The sequence below is a fragment of the Mustelus asterias genome, chromosome 26, assembly GCF_964213995.1.
Source record: "Mustelus asterias chromosome 26, sMusAst1.hap1.1, whole genome shotgun sequence".
Taxonomy (NCBI): Eukaryota; Metazoa; Chordata; class Chondrichthyes; order Carcharhiniformes; family Triakidae; genus Mustelus; species Mustelus asterias.
The window spans coordinates 6,631,519-6,658,238 of record NC_135826.1 but is presented as its reverse complement, the minus strand read 5'-3'; the positions used below and the strand labels follow the sequence as shown (position 1 = coordinate 6,658,238).

The window sequence follows — 26,720 nt, the reverse complement described above, 5'->3', positions numbered from 1 at the left end:
ACTATGATCCCTGTCCTAGACTCCCCAGCCTGAGGAAACAACATCCCTTTATCCAGTCTGTCCTGCCCTGTCAGAATTTTATACGTTCCAATTAGATCACCTCTCATTCCTCTAAATTCCAGTGTACACAGTCCCAGTCGACCCAATCTGTCCTCAAATGACAATCCTGCCATCCCGGGAATCAGTCTGGTGAGCCTTTGCTGCACTCCCTCACAGGTTTATCTTTTCTTAAATAAGGAAACCAAAACTGCACATAATACTTGAGGTGTGGTCTCACCAAGGCTCTCTACAGCTGCCAAAAGACATCCTTGCTCCTGTACCCAAGTCCTCTTCCAGTTCCAGTTGTTGATAAGCATGGTTTAGGTCTACCTTAGTGTATTTGATGTCCCCTGCTAACTTATTATAGAGATCCTCTATCCTGGGACCGGGGTAATCATCGACAGTTTATTGTCCTCGCAGATCCTCACAGTACTGGCCTAGTTTCAGGACAGGGATGGTGCGTCCGGCCCATTGTGAAAACTGTACAGGCTTGCTGATGCCCAAGTTTTCCAGCCTTTTCAGTTCGACTTCCACTTTCTGATATAATACGTATGCTACGGGGCAAGCTTGCAAAAACCTAGGCATAGCCTCAGGGTTCAAGTAAATTCCAGTTTTAACCTCTTTTATTCGACCAAGTTCCCTCTGGAACACCTCCTGGTATTTGCACAGCAGTTCATGGAACCTTCCACCCTGGACCTTAAATATTTCCAGCCAGCCCAGTTGTATTTGTTTTAACCAGTCCCACCCTATGAGACTTGGCCTTTGTCCTTCAATCACCATGATGGTCAGCTGAGCAGACTGGCTCCTGTACGACACTGGCGCAGAGGCTGTCCCCATTATTCTTAATGTTTTGCCAGTATATGTCACCAAGGTAACCTCAGAATGCCTAAGGTTTAAGGACTGTAGTCCCTTCTGGAGATGCTTGAATGTTCTTTGCTGATAGTGGCTGCCAAGTCAGTGTCAACCTCCATCTTCAGGGGGCAGCTGTTTACCATTAGGACAATCTCTGTAGCTGGTACTTTCCTGAGTTGAACTTGACTGAATGTGTAAGTCTCGGTTCCCTTCATTGGTTCCTCCGCCAGCTTATTTACAGGGATTGTACTAATCATTTCCCTTTCTTGGGGGTATACTGTGTTTCTCTCTACTCCTAGCCTGCAGGTGGCTCTTTTTACATCTGAAGCAGACACAGTTTTTGCATCGGACGTTTCTTGGGGGTGGTCTCTCCCACATCTAAAACATGTCTCAGACCCTGGTGCTGAATGACTCTTTTCATTCTCCGCTCTGTCCTCACTCAGGCTTTTTCTTGCAGCGGCTGTTTCTCACTGCACTGATTCACCTCATTCTGCATGCCCTGAAGCTCACACATGCCTTACTCAGCGCACTCAGTCGCTTGGGCCATCTCTACTGCTTTCTCCAGTGAAATTTTGGTTAGATTGTTTCTGTTGGGTGTTGGGGTTGCTGATCCCACAAACCAAATGATCCTTCAACATGTTTTCCAATGAAGGCCCACAGTGCTTAGCGAGCTGTCGAATTCTGGCCACAAAGCTGGAGACAGTCTCTCCTGGCTCTCTAGACGCAGAATGAAATTTGTATTTTTGCATGATTACGGAAGTGTATAGTGATTCTTAACCAAAGTGACTAACTGGTTGAAAGTTTTTTTGTCAGGATCTTCAGGATTCAAGCTCCTCAGCAGGTTGTATGGCGATGGGCCACAGACTGTGAGCAATATTATCTTTTGTTTCTCATTGACTGCCATTTCATTCGCCACGAAAAAATACCACAGCTTCTCAATATACTGCCCCCAACTCTCAAGTTCGGGGTCAAATTGTTCTATTTTCCCAAATAATGGCGTCTTAAGACAGTCTTCATCTTTTTGCACTTCGACTTCAAGTGATCTCTCTCCTCCCCCTCCAACTCTGCACTCAGACTCTTAACGACTGTCCCAATTTTTCCTTGGCACCAGTGTAATAACTCAAGGCGACGCAATGTGGCAAACAATTAACTAAAGGGTTTGTTGATAAGAAGAACTATATATACAAAAGGTTCAACAGCACAACTCTTACAGGTTTACTATCAATGCCCTGACTCCAACTGAAGCCCTCCAGCCTTGGGACTGCTCGCCTTTGCTCCTGATTATCCCAGCTTTGCGTGAAGGATTGTTCCTTAATGGAGCCACGCTACCTCAGATTAGTTAGGAACATACTGTCATCTTCAATGATTTCAGCTCTGCCCTCTGTTCTGACTGCTCCAATAATGGTGAATACAGTCTCCCTCCTGGAGGTAAGGACATGCATCCATTCCTGCGTCGTCCCCCCCGTCCCCCCCATCCCCGGTTAAGTGTTGCTGCCTCTGATTGTATGCCACCTTGTCCAGCAAGTGAGAGGAAAGTAAGTCAGTGAGTGTACTGAAATGGGTTTGGGTGATGTAGCTATCATAGTTGAACAGCTGGCAATGTGTGGAAGCTGAGACTTGTGGTCATGAGGCTTGTAGCAGTCCTGAGGTTTGAGAAGGTGAGTACACCATTGGAACTGTTCTGTCCTTAGCTATTTTTTGTTTATTTGTTTTTTATTTTTTTGAAAATTTTTTATTCCATTTTTAAAGTTATAAAGTCAATGCACAAAGTGGACCGGTCAAGCCCAAATCCATCTCCTTGCATGCTCCAAAAACCAAATCCAATTCAAGGTCCCCACAGGAAAGACATAGAAGATCCAAGCTGACATGATAAGACATTGCATCCCATCTTGGGTTTGATCTGATGCTTCATCTTTGATGTGTTTGATCATCTAGTGTAATATTCCTTTATGTGTCTCAGTATTATATTTTATTTTATAACGTTCCTGTGAATTGCCTTGGGGTGTAATAATATGTTAACTATGCTATCTATCAATAAATTGTTGTTGTTCAGAGACATGCAGCTACTTTGGCCACGTGCTACAGCCAGAATGTACATCACTTTTAAGAGATGCAGCGTAGCTTTGGGATAGTGAAGGTTAGCTTTAAGTGGTGCTAGCCTCAGACAAAATTGGGCCCTTGCTGAGGGGTGCAGCCATTCAGCAGTATGTTCAGCACTGGGCTGCCTACCACACAAAAATGAGCAGGGGTTAATCACGATTGCTAAGCCTCTTTTTAGGCCTTATTCAAAGTTTACTCCAAAGCCATTTTTTTTCTTTAAGTGTCTAATTCTCTGTGGCACCACCCTCTCCTCCTAAACATAAAAGCAGCAAAAAGAAATGTTGAGCAAAGTGTGATGTCCATGAAATAAACCCCCGCAGTAAGGCCCTGACCTTGAGTGGCTTGTGCTGTCGCGAGCAGCTGATTCAGATATTTTGAACTGGTGCCAATTATGAGATTTTGGCCATATGTGGGCAGGGATTGATCCCCTTCTATCAATAGACGGCCCATGTGAATGTCCTGCCTATAACTGTATCACACGCTCACTCTAAAACGGCACAAGATTTCTACAACAGATCGAACACTTAATACAAACACTAATCAAAAGAAAAGTAAGTAAACCAACGGTTTTCTTGACGTGAAGTTAACTTATTTTCTGAAACTGACACGGAAAAGTTACAGCCCTATACACAAGTGAAAGTACTTTTCTTTGCATGATTTTGGGCAAGTTTTTAAGTGATAGAGATTAGTCTAATTTTTTTTTCTCAAGATGAATAATTCATAAACATGTCTCAATAAAAAGCAAGATCGAAGGGTGAGCAATAATGAAAAGTAGTTTGGGGAAGAATCAGATCTTTTATAATAAAGGATCATTAAACCAATGTGTGTTTGTTACAAATATACTTTATGACATTCAGTCTGTGTATTCTTTCACTTCTGCCAAACTTCTCGAACTTGGTTTGTAAACAGTTTATACGCAACAGCCTTTTCCAACAGACTCGCAACTGAAATCCCAGAAAATATTGGAATGTATTTCCCTGTAATAGAGAAAGGTCAATGAAAAGTTTCCATTCTGAATTATATTCAGTTACTGTTTGCTTCTGGCTGTTGGGCAGTCCTGATATCATTGAGGCTTAACTATTTTGAACAAAATTAATTTTAAATACTCCAAATTAGTATTTTAATTATCCACACATCTGCATCCGTCCTTCGATGTAGCGATACTGAAATGTATAAATTTTGTTTCTATCATGCTCAGAAGCTGGAATTCCTTTTATTGCTTTGTTTTCTCTGTCCAGTTTAACATTTATGATTCAAGGCTCTTTCACTCGAATTGATGACTAAACGATTCTTACACCCCCCCTCCCACCCCCACCGCTCCACACTCACTGTTAAATTTCCAAACTGATTCTGCACTGATCGTTTTCCCTTCAAGTTATTTTTACTCTGTTGCCACAGTTATTTTGCTGACCGTTGGGCTCCTGTTCTTCATCCCAATGTTAAACGTGGCAAAGCAGTATAAATTCACAAGTGGGCTGAATCTATTCATTAGAAGTCCTCAGAATAGAGACGGTTACTTAAAAGAAAATTGCAGCTGGTCAGGCAGATGACCAGTAAAATGTTTGATTGAAGTGTAGTGTGCCTTTCAGGCTGTATTTTGCTATGTGTTGCCCCCCCCCCCCCCCCCCCACCCCCACCACAACCCCATTAATCTCTTCAAATCCAAATACAACACCCTCTTCTGGATACCACACCCCACAAGTCTGTACAAAACGTCTGTAGCCTTACACATAAATACTCATGTTATGATGCAGTTGCTGTTGATAAGAACCTTATTGTCAAAAATTTCCTTCTCATATCCAAGAACATTCCTCCAACTTCTGAATGCACTTAATGCTGTAATGCTGTAGTTCAGAAGACTATAAGGCCTCTGTGTTCAAACTAATCATTAATTCCCTATTTGGAGTCAGACAACATCAGGGTGAAAGATAAACAATTGTGTACATACGGATGTTTAAAGAGCTATTTGTTTCTGTGGGGTGATGCGTTGGTCTCGAGTAGCCCAAAGACCTTAAAGTTGCCAGATTCACTAAGCCCCACCACTTGGAAAACCTATTTGTTTTTTATGAGGCCTTGGAAAACCTACTTGTTTTTATGAGGCCTCCCCACAACAAGCCAAGAAGCTGGTCAGTTTAGTTTCGCTGAAGCCCCACAATCTGGAAAATGAATGCACGGCCATCCTATCAATCCCAAAAGGATCAGCTTTAGTTGCAAATTGTGATTTCACTTTCTGGCTGGTGTACTTTCTCTAAAGACTAGGGGGAAAGCAATGCAGAGGGAGAAGTGGGAAAAATTACAACACTGGCCTGTACAGGTGGTCTCAGTGCTCTGCCAGAAAAGACGATGCCCTCTCTGCCTCTGTATCTCTCTTTCTTTCTCTGGTTGCAATGTTAATATCTTCCCCTAATGGTATTTCTTCCATCAGAGACTCTGGGACAAATAGCCCCTTTAGGTGATTCACATTGCCTCCAGAGCTAATGGTAAAGGTAGCCTCCAGGTGGGTCTCACTGGCAGCCGTACTGCTTCATTAAACTCACTCTAGATTGTCACTGCCAGTAGCTTTGCAGGTGAAAGGCATTGGTCAGTTTTCATATTTACCACTGCGCTGGTGATATAGATTATTCAAGTCTACTTAATCTGCACTTACCCCATCAGTAAATTCAGAGATTCTTTTGAAGGTGAATTTAAATTATTCAAGTTTATTGCTGTACTGAATCACTTCACCTGCAGAATGAGCATAGTTTTACTACATAGAAAGTAGCAAAGGGCAGAAAATGGAGCCAAAAGAGTAATCATATGGAACACCAAGTTACAGAGAACTAAAGTGTATAATTAAAAAGCACACCAAGTACAAACATGAATCTTTTTTGGCATCATAACAGCTTTGACCTCAGTACCCAGTCACAAAGTTTCTAAAGTGCTGGGAATCTAAAGGACGCAGGACCTGTATCAACGACTTAAAAACATGGGTGTAAATTGGAGAAAGAACATCTTTTTAAAAAGTGGCCTTCAAGGAACAATAGGGCCCTGTACCTCCCTAAAGAGGGCCGTCAGCTGGCCCAGGAACACAACAACCAAGCATTTCAGCGTTTTAAGCAGGAGAGTCAACGCGTCTGAGACTTTCTCCAATTCAGGTAAGTGTTATATATACTTTATTTAACATTGTTCCTCAACATGAAGCAGTGAAATAATATGCTCAAAAAAGCCAATTCCTGGCCTGAAATTTACCATTTTTTAATGGATTTGATGTTCCAGAGGCACATCGGGATTCTTCAAAAATCAAGACTCATTTAGATCCTATCTTTGGAAGCATAGAGTCTGCAAGATTCATTCTTTCCAGAATTTTTAAAAAAGCAACAATGCTTCTTCCCTTTTCTACTCAATGTGCTGACTGCTACTGGGAGACAGTAGCAAGTCGTTTCACATTAGTTAAAGTTTATTTATTAATTAATCACGTGTAAGCTTACATTCACACTGCAATGAAGTTACTGTGAAAATCCCCTAGTCGCCACACTCCAGGGCCTGTTCAGGTACATTGAGGGAGAATTTAGCATGGCCAATTAACCTGCACATCTTTTGGACTGTGGGAGGAAACCAGAGCACCGGAGGAAACCCCTGCAGACACAGGGAGAACATGAAGACTCCGCACAGACAGTGACCCAAGCCGGGAATCGAACCCGGGTCCCTGGTGCTGTGAGGCAGCAGTGCTAATCAATGTGCCACAAGTTAGTTATTGTTGCTATTCTGGTGTTTGCCCAAGAGCCATTTTTTAAAGCAAGGGTCAATTTTACCATGCATCATGGACATTTCTAATAATATAAACATTCACTGTCCAAAAGGGATCATATGACACTGAGATCAATTATAGTACAGCTACTGACCAACAAAGACTAATAAAGAGGTCACATGAATGCAAGAGTCTGAACAGGATTGAGCAACAAAGGAATCTAGGGGTACAGATACACAAATCACTAAAAGTAGTAACACAAGTTAATAAATCCAGGAAAATACAAACTAAGCACCAGCGTTAATTTCTAGAGGGATAGAATTGAAAAGGAAGGAAGTCATGTTAAACACATCTAGAACCTTGGTTAAACCATGCTTGGGGCAGTTGCACAGTTCTGTCTATGTATAAAAAGGATACAGAGATATTGGAGAAGATAGAAAACGGTTTCACCAGAATAGTTGCAAGAACCAAGAGGGTTATAGGTATCCGGGAAGCTTGAACATGCTGAGTTTCTTTTTTCTATAGCGAAGGACTGGATGATGACCTGATAGATTTTTAAGATAATGAAAGGCTTGATAGGGTAATGTGGAGGAAATGTTTCCACTTGTGGGGAAGACCAAAAATGGAGAGCATAAATGTGAGATAGTCATTAATAAATCCAATAGGGAATTTAGGAGAAACTTCTCTAGCCGAAGAGTGGCGAAAATTGCATAACACCACTACAAGGAACACTTACATCAAGTATAGCACAGATGCATTTAAGGGGAAGCTAATCAAGCACATGAGGGAGAAAGGAATATGTGTATACAAATAAACATAGTCATGTTAAGATTGGTATAGGCCAGTTGGACTGAATGCCCAGTTTCTGTATAATCTGCATAATTTTCCATATAGCCTGCATTGTTCCTTTTAGTAATTTTATATCTATCGATCCCATTGTTCCTCTCCCGATTTAGATTATTCTTTTCAAAGCAGCATATGACTTCCTTATTTTTCCTGTCAAAATGCACAACTTTACACTTGCTTATATTGAAGTTAATTTGCCAACTGTGTGCCCATTTTTAAAATTACCCTCCAGTTTTGTTGCCTTGTTAGTCAGATTCTGGGTGTCTCCCACTATTGCAAACAACATTCTGATTATATTTCATAGTTCCCAATAGTAGGTTTTGAAATGGCTCTGTGCTCCTAATGACGGATTCCAGTTTACTTCAGAGATCCCATGATAGGTTCCAGTTACAACTGATGACAAGAGCAGGTTTCAGGTCCATCAAATAGCCCAAGGGGCAATTTCAAGTATGACTACTAGCAGATTCTAGGTGTGCTTTCTTGTTCCCAAAAGCAGATTCCAGATATGTATCACTGTTCCAAACAACAGGTTCCAGGTGTGAACCATTTTCTTTCTACTAACAAATTCCAGGTGTGAATCATTGGTTCTAATAAGGTTTCAGGTTATACTGTTGTTCACAAAAGCAGACTGCAGATGTGTGTTATTGCTCCTGCAACAGGTTCCAGGTATGACTTATTGCTCCCAATAACAGATTCCAGATCTGTCTCATTGTTCCCCATGACAGGTTCCAGATGTTTATCATTGTTCCCAGTAACAGGTTCCAGATGTGGATCATTACTTCCAAAAACAGCTCCAGGTGTGAATCCTTATTCCCAATAGCAGGTTCCAGATGTGTATTTTTGTTCCCTGTAACAGGATCTAAGTGTGTTTCATTGTTCTGTCAACAGTTCAATCAGCAGTCGATAAGCGCCAAACTTTCTCATTAATCTGACCAGCAAATGGATAAACGGCAAGGCTTTCTGCTATCACCATTCCTCATTGGCTCCTGCAATAAAATATTTAGCTGACAGTGTGCAGAATATTCTCACCGAAAAGTCACATAAATTCAGTTAGAATACATTGTGTAAATCTCTGACTCCTGGCTTCCTCATTTTGTGCCATAACCTCTACTGAGTTTTTATGAGTTGAAAAATTACTTAATTTGAGAAAAGGTTTAGCTGTTGGCTGTTTCATCTGAAACCCATGTTATTTTTCCTTTCAAAATAACTACAGCTGGACTAAATACCTGGGATTGCAAGCAACGCAAAGTTCACAGCTCCTATGACTGTTGTCCCTCATCCCCAGTTAGTGTATGATCTGTGAGTACACAAGGCAGTATGACCCTGTTTCCTTCCACTCTTGTTTTCAACCCCTTTTGATTCTAAAAATGAAGATTCCCTCTAGAGATTTATATCTCTCTAAAATATTCTGTAAGAAGCTGGATAGGACCTATTACTCTAAATGGAATAACAACTGAGATTTGTTTATGATGACACCAAGAGCTGATTTTCGTTTTCCAAATCGCTATTTTAGTTGGCTCAGATTCCATCCAAAGAGACTGGATTCAAGTCTCTCAAGCACACCTGTGGAGCTAGAGCAGGTTGGTGCTGCAGTATTAAGGCTGGTACTTCTCTGAGGTACAATAGTTCCTAGCTAACGTTTAAGTTTTTGTCACAAGTAGGCTTACATTAACACTGCAATGAAGTTACCGTGAAAATCCCCTAGTCGCCACACTCCAGTGCCTGTTCAGGTACACTGAGGGAGAATTTAGCCAATGCACCTAACCATCTCGTCTTTCAGACTGTGGGAGGAAACCGGAGCACCCATAGGAAACCCATGCAGACATGGGGAGAATGTGCAGACTCCACACAGATAGTGACCCAGGCCGGGTATCGAACATGGGTCCCTGGCGCTGTGAGGCAGTAGTGCTAACCACTGTGCCACTCTGTGTGACCTCACCTGGAGGATCGGACAATTATAGGCATTTGGAGGGACTGAATGGACATGTTGTCGAGGTAAATAGGACAATAAATGCTGTAAAAAACATACATCTGGAACACAGCTTCAAACAATGAGACAAGGGGGGGTGGGGGGGGGGGGTCACAGGGTCAAACTAGCCAAAAGCAAATTTAGAAAAAAATTAGAAAATCCTTCACACAAAAAGTGATTGACACATGGAAGTTTTGAAATTGATGAACACTTAATTGGTTCACCTGGCGTTACTTTGTCAACTATTTTGACAGAAGGATAACCTATTTCAAATAAATACTTCCATTACAATATTGCAGAAAGAAATACCATACAAATCTGTTCAGTGTTCATCCATATTCTCCTTGGAGCAAAGGAGGTTGAAGAGAGATTGGATAGAGATGTATAAGATTATGTAGGTTTAGAAAAAGTAGACAAAGAAAAGCTGTTTCCATTAGTTGATCATACAAGGACGAAGGGACAGAGATTTACAATTTTAGGCTGAAGATGCATGGAGAATGCGCAGGAAAACATTTTAGTTCGGTGAATGATAATAGCCTAGAGCTTACATAGGTGGTGGAAGCAGAGATGATGAATGATTTCAAAAGGAAATTGGATGCGTACTTGAGGGAAATAAATTTGCAGGGCAATGGCACTAACTGGATTGCTATACAGAGAACAGGCATAGACTTAATGGGCCACATGGTCTTCTTCTATGCTGTAATGAATCTATCACAAACTTCACAATTTCTATATCATGACACACACATCAGCATAGGTCACAGAGGCAAAAGTCTCATTTGATTCAGTAATAAATGTATTGTTGTCTAAACAGATAAACCAGGATTAGCTGAATCTGCTTACTCATCACAGATATCTGGTGATGCAGTGTCATCGGTAGTGATTATTATTGTGTATTCTGCTTTCTATGAAACTTGAAATAACCAGCTAGCTCCATGTCTTCAGGGGAGGGGGAGGTGGGGATGGGTAGGCAGTAGCCTTCTCATAAGAGAAGAATGAAATAATATATGGCCATCTGTCACAGAGATCTCCATGAGTCATAGGTCTCAGTCAAGGCAGTTTAAAATTCTGCATTGTACATAACACATTCAAATACCACTTCATTACTGGAATGCAACAATGATTGATATGTTTGTGAGTCAAGTGAAGCTAATGACTACGATCTCAGCCACACAATATAGAATTTTTCACAGATTTGACAGATCTCTATGATATTACCGATTAATCTTACAATGGAGTCGACCATTGTTCCTAACATTTTTCATTATCTTTTGAGACTTCCAGTAGAACAAATTGATCTCTTTATCATTACTGCTGATATATCTCATTGTTGTTAATGTAGAATAAAGAGATGATTAGATCTTACACGAATGTCAAATAGAGGTAATGTGACAGAGCTTCGGTCAGATACCATCAGGAATACTGCTTTCAGTTTCGGTCACTGAAACTCACAGAAGCCACCTTATTGAACTACTACAGTCCATGTGGTGTAGGGTAAACCCATTGTACTGCTGGGGAGGGAGTTTTAGGATTTTGACTCAGTGACATTAAGGAACGATGATATAGTTTCAAGTCAGGGTTGTGTGACTTGGAAGGGAACTTGCAGGTGGTGGTGTTCCCATGCATTGCTGCCCTTCTCGTTCTAGGTGGTAGTTCTAGATTTGATTTGATTTATTTTTGTCATATGTATTAGAATACAGTGAAAAGTATTGTTTCGTGCGTACTATACAGACAAAGCATACCGTACACGGAGAAGGAAAGGAGAGAGTGCAGGATGTAATGTTATAGTCTTAGCTCGGGTGTAGAGAAAGATCAATGCGCTCTTAGGTGGTAAAGGCCTCAGGTTTGGAGGGTCCTGTTGAAGGAGCATTGGTGAGTTGCTGCAGTGCATCTTGTAGATGGTGCACACTGTTGGTAGTTTGTTTATTTATTAGTCACAAGTGGCCCACATTAACACTGCAATGACGTTACTGTGAAAATCCCCTAGTAGCCACACTCCAGCGCCTGTTCGGGTACACTGAGGGGGATTTTAGTATGGTCAATGCACCTAACCGGCACATCTTTCACACTGTGGGAGGAAACCGGAGCACTCAGAGGAAACCACGCAGACACGGGGAGAACGTGCAGACTCCACACAGATAGGTCACCCAAGCTGGGAATTGAACTCGGGCCTCTGGTGTTGTGAGGCAGCAGTGCTAACCACTGTACCACAAGAAGAGAATGTTTAAGGTGGTGGATGGGGTGCTGATCAAGAGGCTGCTGTCCCCTCGATGGTGTTGACATTCTTGAGAATGTTAGAGTTACACTCACCTAGTCAAGTGGTAGACTGATGGATCTCTCAAAGAAATAATATAAACGGGCATTGTCGCCATTTCGCAACATTTGTTGGTCTCCTGTAGGAGTTACAGCAAGGGCTGGTGGAATTCCTGCAGACTTCCAAACCCAAATGTCATTAAGCAGACTTCTTGGTGCAAGGGTTGAATCTAATCCTGTCCTTTTTCACTGTCTGGTATAATGGTTCAGGTCAGAAACTCCAGAGTGTTTCACGGAGCCCGCTTGGATCATAATTTTCTTACACAGACATTTCCAGGCAACCCGGCAACAGTGACATCACTGAAGCTGTGAACTAAGAAATCACTGAAGCTATGAGAGCTGCAGAAATCATGATTTTTAAAAATCCTTTCTTAAAGGTACACTAATGTCACACTGGCCACACACACTCTCTTTTGCATCTTGAATTTGGCTAGGATAAGCATGATAGGCTTCCCTTCATGTATGATTCAAATGACTAACTAGGGAGCTTTTATCAAGCAAAGCTTATTTAAGAATATAGTTAACATGTAAGAAAATTAGCAAGAACTTTTACCAATTACAAAACAACCGCTATAATGTATAATCCTTAACAAAGATATCGAATGTGTTCCAATCAAAACAAAACCCTTAAACAACCCTTCAAACAGGCTCAATACAGTACAATGGGTTTACCTACACCACATGGACTGTAGTAGTTCAATAAGGTGAAGTATACTGCTCATGTGATAATGGAAGTTGGAGTCCTTTGGTTGAAGTTTGCAGTTCTCTGGATTCACTCTGAACAGTTTGAAGACAAGGCAGCTTCCCAAAACACCAGAGAGACTCTGGTCCAGCCTCCAACAACAGCAGATTTTCACCCCTCAGAATAGCAAAATCTAGTTTTCAGCTAACCAACAGAATTTTCAAAACAACAGGGAGAGAGGGAAAACAGTTCTTTTTAGCTTGCTGTCCCTTCTAAAATTAAAAACTCAAACCTGCAGCTCCAAACTGAAACTGAAAATAAACTGTCCAAAAACACATGACCATCCTCCTAACAATGAGGGATCATAAAACTAATCCCAGAGTAAACACACAAACAACCCCATTTAAACCACTTAAGTAGCAAATAACAGACATTTCCAGGCAACCCGGCAACAGTGACATCACTGAAGCTGTGAACTAAGAAATCACTGAAGCTATGAGAGCTGCAGAAATCATGATTTTTAAAAATCCTTTCTTAAAGGTACACTAATGTCACACTGGCCACACACACTCTCAAACTGCTTAATGCACAAGAGCACAAACTCTGCCTGATCTTTTTCTACACTCCGTTTCTTCTATCATTCTCAGTTGAATCCTTCTCTCACACAAAAGCAAAATGCTACAGATGCTGGAAATATTGAAATAAAAACAGAAAAATGCTGGAAGTGCTCAGCAGGTCTGGCGGCATCTGTGGTGAGAGAAACAGAGTTAATGTTTCAGGTCGTTGAGTCATTATTTTTATTTTAGAATGCTGTTCTTGATTGGTTTGAATATTCAGAGCAGGATTTGGAGCCATGCTCAAATGGAAATCACAAACATCGGCAGCCTGTTACACTGTCATAGGGGCCCTGCACATACACTGCATTTGGTACGTTTGATGTAACATATAGCATTAAAGTAGGATATTGCAAATATCAACCTTCCTGATTATCCACCATAACATGATCATTTGCAAAATGATTGTCTTCGTTTGCAACACTGGATATTTTTCTATGATGAAGGTGCTGTGCAAATATGAGTTAGCGTTATTCATTCCAACGCAAGGGCATTGCTGGACCAAAATTTGGAATTCTCACTTATCCACCAACTTTCATCATTCACCAGGAGATTAAGCTGATACTAAAGGTTCTGCTGTACTTAAGTTCAGTGGTAGCACTCTCCCTTGTGAGTCAGGAAGTTGTGAGTTCAAGTTCCACTACAAAGATTTGACTTTATAGTCCAGCCTGACACTTCAGTACAATACTGATGGAGAGTTGCACAGTCAGATGTTTCACTTTTTGGATGAGACATTAAACCAGGGCATTATTTGCCCACTCAAGTGGACATTTTACACTATCTGAAGAAGAGCAGAGGAATTCTCCCTGGTATTCTGGCCGATATTTATCCCTCAACTAACACCGCTAAAACAGATTATCTGCTCATTTATCCCATTGCTGTTCATGGGTCAGCATGTTGGTTATGTAGTTCAAACATTATAACAGGGTCTATATATTTTTTAAAACTTAATTAGCCATAGAGCAATTTGACATATTCTGAGGCTGTGAAAGTCTTCATGTAAGTGCAAGTTATTTAGATGTTATTGTCATAAAATGTGAACGAGTGTAATTGGAATTATAAGGGTTTCAAATGAAGATTTCACTGCAGGTTCTGTAGCATTGGTTCCCAACCCCACTGATATTCCTTTCAATGCAGAATTAGCCTCCACATTAAATGGAATGGCATTCCTGGCCTACCTGGCAGTGTATTGGGACCTCAGACCTTTTGCAGAATAGGACTTGGCAGAGCATGGGGCGGAAAAGGGGGTTGGGACAGGAGCACGGCAGGTGGTGGGACTGTGGCTAGCATTCTGACATCCTTGCTGCCCAAGAACCGATAACTTTCTGACATGAGGGTAAATGGAGTTCTGCTTTTAAAAAGAACCGACCATGTTGTTTGAAAAGTAGACTCTGAAATTGGATGGGTCCCAAGTCTCACATACATCTGGTGGGTACATGATGTTGCTGTTTAAAATTGGTTCCCCTGTATTCTGATTCCAGATGCAGATAGAGTATCTGATTTTTGTGAATAATCTTCATGGATTTTTAGGATCAAAGAAGTGAAGTGACTTGGCTTTTTGCCAATACTTATTTCGAGCACATGCACAGTCAGACTATACAGTACCTTGGGATCAAGTGGATATGGTACTATTTTTGTCCGTGTACTCAATATTTCTTGTGTCAAGGGTAAATATATTTCCACACGCATATAATCTACTGGTGTGGTTGTCGAGTCACGCTACACTTACAGTACTGCACGAGATGAGGACCCACATGCTGAAAAATCACTTGTTCATTTACTTTGTTTTAAATTCTCCTGATTGAACATTGGGCCATCTCACGTCAAAACATGAATGTGGGCACCCACTTGCTTGATGAATCATTTGGCAAACCCCACTACCCGATACAGAACTATAGGCAAAAAAAATCATGAATGGTCATCAGGTTCTGTTATCGAGTCAGTCACTGTGGTTGCTCCTCTTGTGAGACCTTTGAGGACCTTGGTTGGAGCTGCTTGCAAAACAGCAGCCTCTTGTTGATTGACTCCACTCATGTTACTGGGACTGGGCCCAGATTGAGGGTGACTGACCAAAGAGATAGCAGCTCCAGAAAGCATTGAATACAGGAGTTGGGATGTCTTGTTGAAGTTGTACAAGACATTGGTAAGGCCACACTTGGAATACTGTGTACTGTTCTGGTCACCCTATTATAGAAAGGATATTATTAAACTAGAAAGAGTGCAGAGAAGATTTACTAGGATGCTACTGGGACTTTTTTCCCTGGAGCGTCGGATGCTGAAGGATGATCTACAAAATAATGAGGGGCATAGATCAGCTAGATGGTCAAGATCTTTTCCCAAAGGTAGGGGAGTCTAAAACTAGAGGTCATAGGTCTAAGGTGAGAGGGGAGAGATACAAAAGGGTTCAGAGGGGCAATCTTTTTCACAGAGGGTGGTGAGTGTCTGGAACAAGCTGTCAGAGATAGTAGTAAAGGCTGGTACAATTTTGTCTTTTAAAAAGCATGTAGACAGTTACATGGATAAGATGGGTATCAAGGGATATGGGCAAACGCGGGCAATTGGGACTAGCTTCGGGACTTAAAAAAAAGGAAGGCATGGACAAGTTGGGCCAAAGGGCCTGTTTCCATGCTGTAAACCTCTATGAAAGCACCAAAAGATCTTCTGCAAACTGCTCTGAAGGCAGATTTGTCTCTATTCCTCCACTGGGTTAACGCTTTCAATGAAGTAGCAGTCAGGTGGTTGTGGATTTCAGTGAAGCTAACATAAGCTCAGTAGAAAAGGGATGTCAAAGCTTGTGATGTTAATTGAACATTGTCATATTCATCATTATCTTCCAAAACCTTGTGGGCTTTCCATCCAGGATAACCAGATCCCATCAGAAGTAGCAACCCCAGCTGATTTTATTTTCACTTTGTAGCCCCTATTGCCAGTTCCAGTTCTTTGATTCTTGAACTGAAATTAAAATAACTCACAATTAATCATGATTCTGAATGATATCTAGAAAGCTGACTGTTCCCTATGATAAAGGCTTTAACATGATGTGGAGATGCCGGCGTTGGACTGGGGTAAACACAGTAAGAAGTTTAACAACACCAGGTTAAAGTCCAACAGGTTTATTTGGTAGCAAAAGCCACACAAGCTTTCGGAGCTCCAAGCCCCTTCTTCGGGTGAGTGGGAATTCTGTTCACAAACAGGGCATATAAAGACACAGACTCAATTTACATGAATAATGGTTGGAATGAGAATACTTACAGCTAATCAAGTCTTTAAGATACAAACAAAGTGAGTGGAGAGAGCATCAAGACAGGCTAAAAAGATGTGTATTGTCTCCAGACAGGACAGCCAGTGAAACTCTGCAGGTCCAGGCAACTGTGGGAGTTACAAATAGTGTGACATGAACCCAATATCCCGGTTGAGGCCATCCTCGTGTGTGCGGAACTTGGCTATCAGTTTCTGCTCAGCGACTCTGCACCGTCGTGTGACCTGAAGGCCGCCTTGGAGAACGATTACCCGAATATCAGAGGCCGAATCAGATGGCCTCAACCGGGATATTGGGTTCATGTCACACTATTTGTAATCCCCACAGCTTGCCTGGACCTGCAGAGTTTCACTGGCTGTCCTGTCTGGAGACAATACACATCTTTTTAGCCTGTCTTGATGCTCTCTCCACTCACGTTGTTTGTATCTTAAAGACTTGATTAGTTGTAAGTATTCACATTCCAACCATTATTCATGTAAATTGAGTCTGTGTCTTTATATGCCCTGTTTGTGAACAGAATTCCCACTCACCTGAAGAAGGGGCTTGGAGCTCCGAAAGCTTGTGTGGCTTTTGCTACCAAATAAACCTGTTGGACTTTAACCTGGTGTTGTTAAACTTCTTACTGTAAAGGCTTTAAAAACCAGGGAACAGAGGTTAAAAGTGAGGTTAGGAGTAAAAAAGACAATATTTTTTACCTAATGGATAATCCAATCAGGAAAAGGTATTGAAGTGAACATTATAAATAGGATCAAGGGATAGTTAGATTTATTTTTGGTTCCAGAAGGGGTGGTGGGAATGTGCGTAGGTGAAGGATTAATCTATCAAAAGGACAGGCCTTTGAGTTTATTGGCTGTTCTTGTACCAAAAGGCTCTTTAGTAAAAGATGAAGCTTGGAATTTCAGTTTGTTGATCACCATGCACCACCAACAACAACGCTGCCACCCTATTCCAAACCTCACATCCCCTGTAACTAGGTGAAGAGTTGAAATAATTCCTAAAGAAACTACATTGTTTGTCTGGGTGATGCAGTTTGTTAACAAGCTCAATGTGACACACTTTAATAGACTGTCATCGGCTGTGCCACTTCCAGCTTCAGAATCTTAAATCATATAAATCACAGTCAGAATGGCTCAGACCAGACCCATTCAGCCAATTGGATCATTCTGATAGATGAGTAGCGAAATCACAATCCTTTTGTTCTGACGTACGGGCAGAGCAAACACAGCAAAAAAAAATGAAATCAATAAGTTAAATATTGTATAAAGTCACATTTTATATTTTAATTGCACAGTGTGGCTGGAATCAATTTACCAATAGGAACAAGTCAATTCCCACATAAGTGCTCATTGGGGTGAAAACATGATTGCGTGTTTACTGCTAAAATGGAGCTGCGTTTAACTGGGCTGTCCATTTAAGTCCGCAGTTTATGTACTGAATTCCAGAGGTGAGGTGAGAGTAACAGTCGTTGACACTAAGGCTGCATTCGATCAGGTGTGGCATCAAGGAGCCCGAGCAAAACTGGAATCAATGGGTATCAGGGGGCAAACTCTCCGCTGGTTGGAGTCATACCCTGGTACAGAGGAAGATGGTTGTGGTTGTGGAGGGTCAGTCATCTCAGTTCCAGGACATCTCTGCAGGAGTCTCTCAGGGTAGTGTCCTAGGCCCAACCACCTTCAGCTGCTTCATCAATGACCTTCCCTCCATCATAAGGTCAGAAGTGGGGATGTTCGTTGATTATTGCACAATGTTCAGCACCATCCACGACTCCTCAGATACTGAAAAAGTCCATGTTCAAATGCAACAAGAGCTGGACAATATCCAAGTTTGGGCTGACAGGTGACAAGTAACATTCGCATCACATAAATGCCAGGCAATGACCATCACCAATAAGAGACACACTAACTACAGCCCCTTGATATTCAATGATGTTAACATCACTGAATTCCCAACTCAATATCCTTGGGGTTACCATTGACCAGAAAGTCAACTGGACTTGCCACATAAATTCAGTGGCTACAAGAGCAGGTCAGAGGCTAGGAATACTGCGGCGAATAATTCACCTCCTGACTCCCCAAAGCCTATCCACCATCTATAAGGCACAAGTCAGGGATGTAATGGAATACTCCCCACTTGCCTGGATGGGTGCAGCTCCAACAACACGAAAGAAGCTTGACATCATCCAGGACAAAGCAGCCCATTTGATTGGCACCACATCTACAAACGTTCACTCTCTCTACCACCGACAGTCAATAACAGTAATGTGTACTATCCACAAGATGCACTGCAACAATTCACTAAAGATCCTTAGACAGCACCTCCCAAACCCATGACTACTTCCATCTAGAAGGACAAGGGCAGCAGATACAAGGGAACACCACCACCTGCAAGCTCTCCTCCAAGCTCTTCACCATCCTGACTTGGAAATATATCGCCGTTCCTTCACTGTCGCTGGGTCAAAATCCCGGAATTCCCTCCCTAATGGCATTGTGGGTCAACCCACAGCACATGGACTGCAGCAATTTAAAAAGGCGGCTCACCATCACCTTTTCAAGGGCAACTAGGGATGGGCAATAAATGCTGGCCAGCCAGAGACGCCCATGACGCATGAATGAATTTTTAAAAACTTCCTGTGAGGAAATTATCTAAATAGATACATCAATCAAAAGCTAACTGTTGCAAGAAACTTCTGGACATTGGTGAGTATTAGTAAATCTTTAGTTCCTGACCTGGGGGAAGACCAAGTCACAACAGTCTGCAAGATAAGCAGGAAACTGTTTATACTCTAATGTGTGACAAATGAAATTATGTGGACATATCTATTTCTTTGAAAAGAAAAGCTTGCATGGTAGCAGGAATGAGGGAATTCAAGTAATTGAGGAGACGAATGAAGGTCGTATGAGCAAAGGATGTTAAAGGAAGAATTAATAGAAGTGTTTAAAATTAAGAGAAGTTTTGATAGGTAGATAGCTTCCACTAGCAGAAGGGTTGGTGATCAAAGAAGACAGCTTTAGGGTAATTGCCAAAAAGCTGAGGGGAGATTAGAATTGCTTTTACACAATGTGTTGTTATGACCTGGAAATGCATTGCATGAAAGAGTGGTGGAAATAGATTCAGCAGTGACTTTCAAAGGGGAAGTAGATATATACTTTAAAAGAAGGACAATGGAGAAAGAAGAGGGGAGTGCTGCATATTGGATAGAGCTTTGAACAAGCCAACAGAGACAGAGTATGCTAAATGACCTCCTTTATCTTAGAATCCCCACAGCACAGAAAGAGGCCATTCAGCCCATTGAGTCTGCATCGACCACAATCCCACCCAGGCCCTACCCCCACATCCTTACACATTTACCCACCAATCTCTCTAACCTACGCATGTCAGGACAATAAGGGCAATTTTAGCATGGCCAATCAACCTAACCCACACATCTTTGGACTGTGGGAGGAAACCGGAGCACCCGGAGGAAACCCACGCAGACACGAGGAGAATGTGCAAACTCCACACAGACAGTGACCCAAGCCGGGAATCGAACCCAGGTCCCTGGAGCTGTGAAGCAGCAGTGCTAACCACTGTGCTACCGTGCCACCCCAAAATGCATTTTGAAATGCACTCACTGTTGTAATGTAAGCAAGATAGCAGCAAATTCTGCACAATAAACTCCCATAAACAGCAATGTGATAATGACCAAGGTAATCTAATTTTAGGTGTTAGCTGAGGGATGAATATTGATTGACCAGGTCACTTTAGACCTTTTTGTGTCAAAATGCCACAAAAACAATTTGTATAAGTGTTCTTTTTGAGGTACAGGGACTGTTGCTACTTATGAATAGAATGTGAATGATTATTTCCACAAGGTAGGGGTTTGCTATCAAGGGAATAACACTCGGGATATTCTCTACAGAAATAAAGATTGAGTTATAAGAAATGTTATCAGACCATTTTATCACAAGTGGCCATTGAACCAGAGACTACCATTTCGAAGAGAATTAGATATTTTAAAAATATAATGTTAAATCTCCAACTGTGATCAGCACAGACCAGCAACTGATTTTGAGAATTTCTGATCGAAATAGTGTTACATGCTCCCTGTATCAACTGGGGCAGCGAAGTAGCACTACTATGCATGTATTCAGTACCCTAATCCCCCCCAATACAGTCACTGGATTTACTGATGTAATTGTTTTTCTAGGCATGTTGTCGTAGATCTTGTAAAAATAATCAACTATGCTAAACTAAGTCTGCATGCGCCTTAGATGATATGAAGCCTTTAAATTCCATTGGTGTAATACAATTCACAAGATACATCTGCCATCATGGGTTTCTCTGATAAAACAAGAGGCCTGATCTTCAGCCATAACAGATTCAACATGATGACAGGACCCATGATAAATCTAGGTTCAAGCTCTAATTCCAGCAGCAATTGATTTTCTCTCCTCTCCTGAAACTGACTGCACTGGGGAACATTTCCATGGTTCCTTAAACAAGCAGCCATTCTTCATCTATGAGCCCTGGTTGTGAGTGTCAGCATGCGAGCAGGCGGGGGGTGGAATTGCTGATAAGCCCGATATTTCCTTACCCAAGGAATCACTGGATAGTATTCAGGAACATGATCTTGGCTCGCTTTCCTCCCAAAGCACTGGGACACACGTGTTTTGTATTAGCAACGCTGGTATTTAGGACCCTTGAGAATATGGTGGTGTGCCACCTTCTTGAAATGCTGCAATCTGTGTGGTGTAGGCACACTCACATGCTGTTAGGACTTAGGCCCAGCAACAAAAATGAACTGCAATGTATTTCCAAGTTGGGATGATCTGTGATGTGGACAGGACCTTTCCAGTGGTGGTTTTCCCATGTCCTGGCTACCCTTGATGTGGTGATGCCGGGGTTGGACTGGGGTGAACACAGTAAGAAGTCTCACAACACCAGGTTAAAGTCCAACAGGTTTATTTGGTAGCAAATACCATAAGCTTTCGGAGCACTGCTCCTTCATCAGATGGAGTGGAAATGTGCTCTCAAACAGTGCAAACAGACACAAAATCAAGTTGCAGAATACTGATTAGAATGCGAATCCTACAGCCAGCCAGGTCTTAAAGGTACAGACAATGTGGGTGGAGGGAACATTAAACACAGGTTAAAGAGATGTGTATTGTCTCCAGACAGAACAGCTAGTGAGATTCTGCAAGCCCAGGAGGCAAGCTGTGGGGGTTACTGATAATGTGACATAAATCCAACATCCCGGTTTAGGCTGTCCTCATGTGTGCGGAACTTGGCTATCAGTTTCTGCTCAGCGACTCTGCGCTGTCGTGTGTCGTGAAGGCCGCCTTGGAGAACGCTTACCTGAAGATCCAAGGCTGAATGCCTGTGACTGCTGAAGTGCTCCCCCACAGGAAGAGAACAGTCTTGCCTGGTGATTGTCGAGCGGTGTTCATTCATCCGTTGTCGTAGCGTCTGCATGGTTTCCCCAATGTACCATGCCTCGGGACATCCTTTCCTGCAGCGTATCAGGTAGACAATGTTGGCCGAGTTGCAAGAGTAGGTACTGTGTACCTGGTAGATGGTGTTCTCACGTGAGATGATGGCATCCATGTCGATGATCCGGCACGTCTTGCAGAGGTTGCTGTGGCAGGGTTGTGTGGTGTCGTGGTCACTGTTCTCCTGAAGGCTGGGTAGTTTGCTGCGGACAATGGTCTGTTTGATGTTGCGTGGTTGTTTGAAGGCAAGAAGTGGGGGTGTGGGGATGGCCTTGGCGAGATGTTCGTCTTCATCAATGACATGTTGAAGGCTCCGGAGAAGATGCCGTAGCTTCTCCGCTCCGGGGAAGTACTGGACGACGAAGGGTACTCTGTCCACCGTGTTGACAGAACTGTTGACAGTTCCGACGCGCCACAGCGAAAAACCGCACCGACCTCCTCAGAAGACAAACACGGGACACGGTGGACAGAGTACCCTTCGTCGTCCAGTACTTCCCCGGAGCGGAGAAGCTACGGCATCTCCTCCGGAGCCTTCAACATGTCATTGATGAAGACGAACATCTCGCCAAGGCCATCCCCACTTCTTGCCTTCAAACAACCACGCAACCTCAAACAGACCATTGTCCGCAGCAAACTACCCAGCCTTCAGGAGAACAGTGACCACGACTCCACACAACCCCTGCCACAGCAACCTCCGCAAGACGTGCCGGATCATCGACACGGATGCCATCACCTCACGTGAGAACACCATCTACCAGGTACACGGTACCTACTCTTGCAACTCGGCCAACATTGTCTACCTGATACGCTGCAGGAAAGGATGTCCCGAGGCATGGTACATTGGGGAAACCATGCAGACGCTACGACAACGGATGAATGAACACCGCTCGACAATCACCAGGCAAGACTGTTCTCTTCCTGTGGGGGAGCACTTCAGCAGTCACGGGCATTCAGCTTTGGATCTTCAGGTAAGCGTTCTCCAAGGCGGCCTTCACGACACACGACAGCGCAGAGTCGCTGAGCAGAAACTGATAGCCAAGTTCCGCACACATGAGGACGGCCTAAACCGGGATGTTGGATTCATGTCACATTATCAGTAACCCCCACAGCTTGCCTCCTGGGCTTGCAGAATCTCACTAGCTGTTCTGTCTGGAGACAATACACATCTCTTTAACTTGTGTTTAATGTTCCCTCCACCCACATTGTCTGTACCTTTAAGACCTGGCTGGCTGTAGGATTCGCATTCTAATCAGTATTCTGCAACTTGATTTTGTGTCTGTTTGCACTGTTTGAGAGCACATTTCCACTCCATCTGACGAAGGAGCAGTGCTCCGAAAGCTTATGGTATTTGCTACCAAATAAACCTGTTGGACTTTAACCTGGTGTTGTGAGACTTCTTACTGGCTACCCTTGTCATGGAATATTGTTGGAGCTACACTTATCCAAGCAAGTGGAGTGTGAACTCTCAACTTGGTGGAGGAAAGTCTTTGGGAAGTCAGGCGTGTTACTTGCCGCACAATTCCCGTCCTCTGCAGCCAGTTTTAATGTGGCTGGTCCAGTTAGGTTCATGGTAGTCCCCCAGAATGTTGACGGAAATTAATTGAGGCTCTCCTACTGCTAACTCATCTGAGAGCAACTAACCGAGAAGGCCAAAGATAAAAGTTTGGAATTTCCCCTGGTCCCTTGTAGCTCATCAGCTCTCCCAATCCTTGCAGCTAAGGATTAGCCATTGTCATCAGCATCCATCCTCATTGTTTTAAGAAGCATATAACATAAATGTTTATGTCATAAGTGAGATTTGTTCTTTATCTATGTGCAGTTTTGCACCCAACTAAGTAACATGTTTGTTGCTTTTCAAGCCGGTATAAAGCACGCCACATTCAGGGAGATCAGGAGTTAGATACATTGCAATGACCAGTCTGTCCCAACAAGGAGTAAGCACAGTAAGAAGTCTCACAACACCAAATTAAAGTCCAACAGGTTTATTTGGCATCACAAGCTTTCGGAGCGCTGCTCCCTCATCAGGTGAATGAGGACTTGTGTTCACAAACAGGGCATATACAGACACAAACTCAATTTACAAGATAATGGTTGGAATGCAAGTCTTTACAGCTAATCAAGTCTTAAAGGTACAGACAATGTGAGTGGAGAGAGGGCCAAGCACAAGTTAAAGAGGTGTGTATTGTCTCCAGCCAGGACGGTTAGTGAGATTTTGCAAGCCCAGGCAAGTTGTGGGGGTTACAGATAGTGTGACATGAACTCAAGATCCCAGTTGAGGCCGTCCTCATGTGTGCGGAACTTGGCTATCAGTTTCTGCTGAATATGAAAGAGCAGCGCTCCGAAAGCTTGTGCTGCCAAATAAACCTGTTGGACTTTAACCTGGTGTTGTGAGACTTCGTACTGTGCTTACCCCAGTCCAACACCGGCTTCTCCACATCATGGCCAACAAGGAGTCCCAAGGTTAGGCAGTGTCAGTTATATATAAGAGCAAAACTCTTTTTTACTGTCTCATGGGCATCAATCCCTGTCAGAATGGCCTGAGATCATTAGTGACATTGCTCCATGTGACTGCCAGGCATGGCTGGAGTCTGACTTCCAAATACTAGGTGCTCTCTAATAACTTACCTAAGAGTCCTTAATATCAGGTTTGACAATGAATACCATACAGTCAGAATACCTTACAGTCAGAAACAGGGGAGTTAAAATGGGGAACAAAGAAATGGCTAATCATACTTTGGTTCTATCTTCACAAAGGACCCATAAGATACCAGAAATGTTGGGGAACACAGAGTTTATTGAGAGGGAGGAACTGAAGGAGATCAGTAATAGTAGAGAAATGGTGTTGGGGAAACTGATGGGATTGAAGGCGATACTTCCCAGGGCCTAATCATGTTGCAGCTTTACAGAACCTTAGTTAGGCTGCACTTGGAATATAGAGTTCAATTCTGGTTGCCACACTACCAGAAGGATGTGGAGGCTTTGGAGAGGGTACAGAAAAGATTTACCGGGACGTTGCCTAGTATGGAGGGCATTAGCTATGAGTTGTAGTTTCGGGCTGCACGGTAGCACAGTGGTTAGCACTGCTGCTTCACAGCTCCAGGGACCTGGGTTCGATTCCCGGCTTGGGTCACTGTCTGTGTGGAGTTTGCACATTCTCCTCATGTCTGCGTGGGTTTCCTCCCAGTGCTCCGGTTTCCTCCCACGTTCCAAAGATGTGCGGGTTAGGTTGATTGGCCATGCTTAAATTGCCCCTTAGTGTCCTGAGATGTGTAGGTTAGAGGGATTAGTGGCTAAAATATGTAGGGATATGGGGGTAGGGCCTGGGTGGGATTGTGGTCGGTGCAGACTCGATGGGCCAAATGGCCTCTTTCTGTACTGTGGGGTTTCTATGATTCTATGAGGGGTTGGAGAAACTTGGTTTGTTCTCACTGGAACGAAGGAGTTGAGGCGACCTGATAGAAGTCTACAAGATTATGAAAGGCATGGACAGAGTGGATAGTCAGAAGCTTTTTCCCAAGGTGGAAGAGTCAATTACTAGACGGCACAGGTTTAAGGTGCGAGGGGCAAGGTTCAAAGGAGATGTACGAGGCAGATTTTTTTACACAGAGAGCAGTGGGTGCCTGGAACTCGTTGCCGGGGGAGGTAGTGGAAGCGGATACGGTAGTGACTTTTAAGGGGCGTCTTGCCAAATACATGAATAGGGTGGGAATAGAGGGAAATGGAAGGGTAGGGGGCTTTAGTTCAGTCGGGCAGCATGGTCGGTGCAGGCTTGGAGGGCTGAAGGGTCTGTTCCTGTGCTGTAATTTTCTTTGTCCTAATAATTACATCCCAGAGTACTTAAGGAAGTAGACCAAGAAATAGTGGATGCATTTGTGATCATCTTCCAAGATTCTATAAACTCTGGAACAGTTCCTACAGATTGGAATTATAGATCTGTAAACCTAATGTCAGTAGTGAGGAAAATTCTAGAGTCCGTTATCAAATAGTTCATAGCAGAATACTTGGAGAACAGTGGCAGGATCAGAGTCAGCTTAGATTTATGAAAGGAAAATCATGCTTGGGAAATCTACTGGAATTATTTTAGGATATAACTATATATCCTAATATATAGTTATTATATAACTATATAGTAGATGAGGGGGAGCCAGTGGAAGTGATTTATTTCAACAAAGTCCCACAAAGAACAATACAGCACAGGAAACAGGCCCTTCGGCCCTCCAAGCCTGTGCCGCTCCTTGGTCCAACTAGACCAATCGTTTGTATCCCTCCATTCCCAGGCTGCTCATGTGACTATCCAGGTAAGTCTTAAACGATGTCAGCGTGCCTGCCTCCACCACCCTACTTGGCAGCGCATTCCAGGCCCCCACCACCCTCTGTGTAAAAAACGTCCCTCTGATATCAGAGTTATACTTCGCCCCTCTCAGCTTGAGCCCGTGACCCCTCGTGATCATCACCTCCGACCTGGGAAAAAGCTTCCCACTGTTCACCCTATCTATACCCTTCATAATCTTGTACACCTCTATTAGATCTCCCCTCATTCTCCGTCTTTCCAAGGAGAACAACCCCAGTCTACCCAATCTCTCCTCATAGCTAAGACCCTCCATACCAAGCAACATCCTGGTAAACCTTCTCTGCACTCTCTCTAACGCCTCCACGTCCTTCTGGTAGTGCGGCGACCAGAACTGGACGCAGTACTCCAAATGTGGCCTAACCAGCGTTCTATACAGCTGCATCATCAGACTCCAGCTTTTATACTCTCTACCCCATCCTATAAAGGCAAGCATACCATATGCCTTCTTCACCACCTTCTCCACCTGTGTTGCCACCTTCAAGGATTTGTGGACTTGCACA

At 43.0% G+C, this 26,720-nt stretch overlaps 1 protein-coding gene across 2 annotated transcripts in view; it reads left to right on the top strand.

Moving 5' to 3' along the window:
* The first annotated feature begins 3,472 nt into the window (after positions 1-3,472).
* Positions 3,473-26,720, top strand: part of LOC144479447 (beta-1,3-galactosyl-O-glycosyl-glycoprotein beta-1,6-N-acetylglucosaminyltransferase-like) — a 107,804-nt gene continuing 84,556 nt past the window's right edge. For both annotated transcript variants that reach the window (XM_078198125.1, XM_078198126.1), the window contains exons 1-2: positions 3,473-3,542; positions 5,874-6,125. The gene's annotated coding sequence lies outside the window, so the exon portion shown is untranslated. The remainder of the gene's footprint in view (positions 3,543-5,873; positions 6,126-26,720) is intronic.